Below are 7605 nucleotides of genomic sequence, written 5' to 3'. Positions count from 1 at the left end.
TGGTAGAAAATTAAAGCTCTCCTCTTGACTTCTCTGTTGTAATGAAGAGTTCCAATATCTATCCAAATCATAATTAATATCGCTCACCATTTCTGTTCTCAAATGTTGTAATGCTGTGGGTGTAGCAGACTGTTGCTGGAAGGACTCCAGTTCTGAGCATCCATGACATGCTGAAATTTGTGTGGTCAGCAGTTGCGGGAGCTTTATAACTATCCTGAATAGCTGTGCAGTTCTTTCAGAATTGAACTGGCAAGCCCATAAAGCAAAATAAAACATTGAATCTAAATGTATAATGAGACTAAGAACACACACAGATTTCAATTGGAGACTTCAGTATCCTGCCCATTACTTTGACATTCTTTCCAGGGAAGACAATATTAAACTCACAAGTTATAAAACAAGCAGGATATTATTTACTTCTTTACAAATTAGATTTTGCCACCAGAGCAATGGGAGGCACCATGTAGACATTTCTATTTCTGCTCTTTCTGAGGCTCCACCACAATAGATGCTAACATCAGGCTACTTCGCTTTATTTCTCATAACATTGAGGAACAACTGAGTAAATAAAGTTATACAGTGATTTGATGGCTTACAAGCAGAACAAACCATTTTGTGGTCAGTGAAGTACTTTCAAAGTGAAGTACTTTCCACTGTTGAGGTATTCATCGGCAAACAGAATCTATTAAATCTCATGAATAACAATGCGTCAATAATTTGATTAGATTAAACATAGCAAAGAACACAATCCATGATAACAATTCACTGCAGTGTACCTTCAGTAACCCCTCGCCCATTAAGCCTTACAACCGCACTATTCCCAAATTATTTGTTGTCACAATCAGAATCAGGTTTAGTAACACTAGCATATGTTGTGAAATTTGTTAACTTAACAGCAGCAGTACAATGCAATGTATGGTAATATAGAAAACAATAAATAAGTAAATCAATTACAGTAAGTATATATATTAAGTAGTTAGTTTAAAAATAGTGCAGTAACTGAAGTAATAAAACTAGCGTTCACAGGTTCAACGTCCATTTAGGAATCAAATGGCAGAGTGGAAAAAACCGTTCCTGAATCACTGAGTGTGTGCTTTCAGGCTTGTGGATATCGCTCCTGACAGTAATAATGAGAAGAGGGCATATCCAGGGTGGCGGTTATCCTTAATTATAGACACCGCCTTTCTGAGGCACCGCTCTCGAAGATAGCTTGAATACTATGGAGGCTAGTAGCCAAGATGTAGCTGACTAATTTTACAAGCTTCTGTAGCTTCTTTCAGTAGTCACCACATCCCCCCTCCCCCCACACCAGACGGTGTTGCAGCCAGTCAGAATCAGAATACTCTGCATGGTACATCTGTAGATGTTTTCAAGTGTCTTAGTTGACAAACCAAATCTCCTCAAACTCCTAATGAAATATAGCTGCTGTCTTGCTTCTTTATAACTGCATCGATATGTTGGAAACTGGTTAGATCTTCAGAGATCTCGACACCCAGGAACTTGAAATTGCACACTCTCTCCACCTCTGATCCCTCTGTGAGGATTGTTTTTGTTGTTCCCTCATTCTACCCTTTCTAAAGTCCACAATCAGCTCTTCGGTCTTACCATCTTTGAGTGCAAGTTTGTTACACCAACACCACTCAACTAACTGGTATAGTTCATTCCTATATATCCTGTTGTCTCCATCTGAGATTCTGCCAACAATGCTTGTATCACCAGCAAAGTTCAATAGGTACACTTAATGTGAGAGAAGTGTATACAACGTATATCCTGAAATTATTTTTCTTCACAAACATACACGAAAACAAAGCAGTGCCCCAAATAATGAATGACAGTTAAATGTTAGAACCCCAAAGCCCCCCACAGCCCTCCTCCCACACACAAGCAGCATCAAGGCAACAGCCCCCACCAGCAAAAAAGCATTGGCGCCCTCCACTGAGCACTCAAGTGTACAGACTTGCAGTACCCCAAAGACTACTGGTTCACCCGGTATTCACTCTCTCCCTAATTAGTGAAAAAGAGATGTCCCCATTTCACAGTGAGAGGGGGGGCATAACAAACGCCTCACTGACTAATGGTATTAAAAATCTGTTGCGTTGTTTTTTCTGAGCCCTGTACCCAAAGAACTCAGGTCTCTGGTCACACAGCCAGCAGCCAGCTTTCTGCTTCCGATCTTCCGTGTTCTCCTATGATGCATCAGTCAGCAGCAGCACCAGCCTTGTATCAGCCCATCTCCAGAGCCATGAAAATCCATATTCTGAAGGTGTGCTAGTCTTCCAGGCCGTGCCCTTGGCATATCGAAAAGCGGCCGATCGTGAGGCCCTAAGAGCAGGTCCCATTCCCACAAAGAACCGAAGTCAGCGTGTAACTCCAGGTCAGGGTCTTCAAAAGAACCTTGAAAGGGAAAAAAAAGAGATGTCAAAGATGGAAATAGAGATGTTTCCAAAAATGCAAGCAAAGGAGTTGCCGTTTAATGCCATCATCACTAAGCTCTGCTTTATAGATGGCACTTGAGCTATGTCTAGTCACATAGTCATTGGCAAAAAGAGAGCAGAGCAGTGGGCTAAGCACACAGCTCTGAGGCGTGGTAGTATCAGCAAGGAGGAGATGTTATTACCAATCCACACAGGAGTGTGGTCTTCCTCTGAGGAAGTCAAACATTCAGTTGCAGATGCCCAGTTTCCATAGCTTGTCGATCAGGACTGCAGGAATGATGGTGTTAAATGTTGAGCTATAGTCAACGAACAACATCCTGACATAGGTGTTAGTATTATCCAGGTGATCTAAGGCTGTGCGAAGAGTCATTGAGATTGTGTCTGCTATGGACCATTTGTGGAGATGGGCAAATTGCAGTGGGTCCAGACCCTTACTGAGGCAAGAGTTGATTCTAGCCATGACCAACCTCTCAAAGCATTTCATTACCGTAGATGTGAGTGTTACTGGACGAGTCATTAAGGCAGCTCACATTACTCTTTTTGGCCACTGTTATAAATAATTCTTGTCCTTTTTAAACAGGTGAGAACGTCCAACCATAGCATTTAGAGTTTGAAAATGCTTTCAGTACATGCTTTCATCTAACAAGCAAGAAAATTGGCCCGAAGTATATTTTTCACAAGATGGACCTACCTCAGGCAGTTATCACCTTATTCTAATCATAAGAAGAAGTAACTTTAAATAAGATGTAGTTACAAAAAATGTATTCACCAACACTGTTCAAAACTCTATTTATAGCATGCAAATTCTTTTTTTCTGCAGTTTATTTTTATTGAAGTTCATCATCAAACAAACATTTCCACAAGATGTATTTCAGATACAATTCATATATATATCATATAGTCATATTTGCCACAAATCTCCACTTAATATTTATCTGAGGTCTACACTTATAGAAAAGAGAGGGAAGAAAGAACAAGCAAAAGGAGAAAACTATGTACAAGTAGGGAGTGTTTTTTTACAACATATCCATTGATTTGTGAGAATAAAATCAGGCCGATGAGCTGTTGTTTAGTTAAACCTTTTTTCCCAGTATGAATCAAATTGTTCCAACTTACAATTAACAAATGCTGTTATCTTCTCCATTTTGTAAACATCCATTGTAATTTCCATCCATGCATTTAAAGTTGGGCTCTCCTGTGATAGCCTTTTCCAGGTAAGAGTCTTTTTACCAGCCACCAACAGTATAGTCATTAAATATTTATCTCTTTTCAACCATTCTTGAGGTATACACTCAAAATATATGGTCTTACTTGCTAAGGGTATTTCACATTTAAAGATGTCTTGTAGGGCATTATGTGTCCCACTCTAATAGTCTTTGATAATGGGGCATTCCCAGAAAATATGATTTTGACTTCCACAATTTCTCCAGCAAACATAAAGGTTACTATCATAATGGGATTTCTGAGAGGGTGTAATAAAATACCTTATCAAGTTTTTCCATCCAAATTCCCTCCATTTCTGTGAACTGGTACACTTCCATTGAGATCTCCATATTATTGTCCATTCTTCCTCGGATATAATTATCCCTCCTTCCTTCTTCCATTTTGTTTTAATGTATGAAATCGAATGTGTTTTAAGATTTGACAAACACTTATAAATGCTTGATTCTACTACCGTTATCTGAATTATATGCTTTTAGATACGCTTTTCTACATTTTCTAAACATCTACTTGCCCTGGTTACATTTTAACCCTCCTGTTAACATACTGTCACATCTGTAAATACCGATAAAAGTCTTGTTTTTCTAATAAGTGTTTCCCTTTAAGCATTTCAAAACTGAACAGTGTTCCTTCTTTCAATATATTACAAAGAACTGTTATTCCTTTAGCTGTCCAGTCCTTAAATCTAGCATTCAGTTTATTTGGCATAAAATCTGAGTCATATGCACACCATTTAAGAATTGTAGTATCTCCCTCTAGTTTATATTATTTTATAATAGTTTTCCATATTTTGAGAGTCCATTTCACCCATGGGTTACCAATAGTATTTATGTGACTGTGTAGGTTGTTATCAGCAAAAAATGCTTGTATGGGGATGGGAAGTACCCGTTCCTCAATGTTTTTCCATTGAGCGTCATATGACGGGTTGCACCAACGTATCACAGCTCTCAACTAAAATAATCATCTCTAAGAGAAGGTAGGCCCCAACCCCCCTTTTCCTTGGCTAATTGCAAAGTTTTGAGATGAACTCTAGGCCTCTTACCTTGCCATATATATCTTGATAACATTTTATTCCACTCATTGAATTGATTTTGGTTAATCTCTATTGGTAGGGTCTGAAAGAGATAAAATAGTCTGGGTAGCATATTGATTTTAATGGATTCAGTCCTTGAACTGAGACTAAAAAAGGAATTAGATTCCATCTTGTTATATCTTCCTTAATTTTTTTATATATAGGCGAGTAATTACATTCTGATAATTTTTCCAAATCTTTTGGCATAATGATGCCCTAACTTCATCATGCCCAGACATAGAAGCAGGGAGTAGTTGTATTGAGTAGCGAGGCTTTTGTACAATTAAGGAGTCTCAAAACAAATTCTATCACTAGAAGCACCTTCCAGTTGTCAGATTGATGCCAATTTTCTCTAACTTCCTAAGTTCCTACCCAGAGATGGAAGTAACAAGTTTCTTACCATGGCTGTTGTACAAATTCTTGCTTATAAATCGTACCCTTGGTGACATGTGCTTAGCCCACCGCTCTACTCTCTCTACAGCCGTGACTGTGTGCTAAACCTAGCTCAAGTGCCATCTTTAAATTTGTCAATGATGTAACCATTGTTGGCAGAATCTCAGATGGAGATGAGAGGATGTATAGGAGTGAGGTATACCAGCTAGTTGAGTGGTGTCGCAGCAACAAACTTGCACTCAACATCAGTAAGACCAAAGAGCTGATGGTGGACAAAGGGTCAGATGTGGGAACACACACCAGTCCTCATAGAGATCAGAAGTGGAGAGAGTAAGAAATTTCAAACCCTTAGAGGTTAATATCTCTGAGAACCCAATCTAGTTCCAACATATCAGTGCAGCTTTAAAGATGGCAAGACAGCGGCTATATTTCATAAGGAGTTTGAGAAGATTCGGTTTGTCACCTAAAACACTCAAATTCCTGCAGTTGTACCGTGGAGAGCATTTTATCTGGTTGTATGGGGCAGAGTGATACCTACTGCACAGGACCGAAGTAAGCTGCAGTGTGTTGTAAAATTAGTCACTTCCATCATGGGCACTAGCCTCCATAGTATCCAAGACATTTTCAAGGAGCGGTGCCTCAAATGTGGCATCCATCATTAAGGACCTCCACCATCCAGGACATACCCTCATCTCATTGTTACTATCAGGAAGGAGGAACAGAAGCACTACTTATTTAATTTAACTATATATAAATTTGTATTTTTTAAATCAGAGGTTGTAACATTGTGTAACATTATTATACGATTATCAAGTATTGAAAATTAAGAAAAGAAAAAGATGTGAGTGTGTTTAAATATTGGGAATAGATTCCTCATATTTAGATTGAATAGGGATAGGATGAAGAGGTGCTGGCACTATTGGTGAAAGAGTAGAAAGAAGCAAAAATTCTGAAAAAGAAACAAAGAGAAGTAAATCTGGGGGAAGAAATGTGTGGGAAAGATGACACCCTGTGAAAAGAAGGTCATCACACATGGAAGAGGGAAAAAGATCAAGTAGATTAAAAGTTAATTAATGGAGGGGGCTAACAGGACTGACAGGAAATGGAGGTATCTGGAAAACATGCTCCATTCTTCAGGATTTTGTTAAGCAAGAGAGGGTCAGCAGTGTAAAGATTAATACATTGGAATTGGTATTACTGTATTATTGTCACATATATCTAATAAAAGTAAACCATTTATGGAAGTTCCAAAATGCAGTATAAGTAACAACCACCTTTCTCAAAAGATCACAAACATCCAGGCAACAATACACATGCAATATGCACTCAATATGTTTAGCCATGGTTCACAGCTGAGTGAAAATGAACTTTAAAACTATCTGGGGAACCTCTGTTATATCCCAGAATCAGAATCAACTTAATTATTGCAATCTTATATGTTGTCAACTTTACTTTTTTGTGGAATCACTACAGAGCAAAGATTATGAATGGAATAAATAGTTTAAGAAAGGAATAATGTGGTGGCGTTCATGGGTTCATTCAACATTCAGAAATATGATGATGGACAGGAAGAAGCTGTTCCTGCATAATTGAGTGCAGGTTTCTGTACATCCTCCCTGATGAGAAAAGGGCATGGCCCCGATAGTGAGGGTGCTAAATAATGGATGCTCCTTTTTTGAGGTACTGCTTCCTGAAGCTACCCTCAGTGGTGGGGATAGCTGTGCCCATGAAGGAGCTGACTGAGTCTACAACCTTTTGCAGACTCATGCGATCCTTACTGCAGATTGTCTCCTGACCTCTAATCATCACAAGGATTTTATCAAAACATTTTTGTCAACTGATAACAGCTGCATCCTTTAATCTTCACAGAAGCCCGCTGGTGCATTAAAACATCTCCACCTTATCTAATCCACTCAATTGATTAACCACTGTTCCATGAAAAGAAGAAGCTAATTCCTGGGGCTAAATCACCTGCTCCTGTTTCAATGTTCCTTTGCAAATCAAAACAACAGGCAGCAATACAATTATTCAATTGAAAAAGAAATTAATAGATTAACAGAATAAAGTAGCTGAGCAAAGGGCACATGCTTAAGTGTTTCAAATTCATATCGTAACTAATTCCTGGAGTAATTAGCCTCAACAGTATTCTGTCAGTTTTCAGCTTGTTATGAAGACTTACTGAGAACTTAGTCTGTTTCCCAGCTAAGCGTGAGCTGCTTGCTCCTGCACTTCAACATGGTTCAAATATCACAAGAGTCAAAGAGAGGAAATCAAGTTCTGTGACCAAGGTCAACAGCTCATACTTAAAGCTCCTTACACTATCTCCAAGCTAAGTGACACGATTTATGGGAAGTATGCTAGCAGACACAAACACAGTTTCCAGATGAGCTTTCACAAGTGGCTGGGGCTGCTTAGTGTCAGTAACAAGGGACTGGTTAGAATTTAATTAATCTTACGCTGAAAGTATATTGTGTCTCACAAATA

The 7605-nt window shown here is 38.8% G+C and overlaps 1 long non-coding RNA gene across 1 annotated transcript; it reads right to left on the bottom strand.

Moving 5' to 3' along the window:
• Window positions 1-563: 563 nt before the first annotated feature.
• LOC132395045 (uncharacterized) lies at window positions 564-7356 on the bottom strand. The gene is made up of 3 exons (XR_009512505.1): window positions 7301-7356; window positions 4699-4771; window positions 564-2394 (listed from the first exon to the last, which is right to left on the bottom strand). It is a non-coding gene; the product is annotated as an uncharacterized LOC132395045 (long non-coding RNA).
• Between the last annotated feature and the right edge of the window lie 249 nt (window positions 7357-7605).

This window comes from Hypanus sabinus, chromosome 6 (assembly GCF_030144855.1).
Source record: "Hypanus sabinus isolate sHypSab1 chromosome 6, sHypSab1.hap1, whole genome shotgun sequence".
Taxonomy (NCBI): domain Eukaryota; kingdom Metazoa; phylum Chordata; class Chondrichthyes; order Myliobatiformes; family Dasyatidae; genus Hypanus; species Hypanus sabinus.
This window is presented reverse-complemented; position numbering and strand designations above follow the sequence as displayed.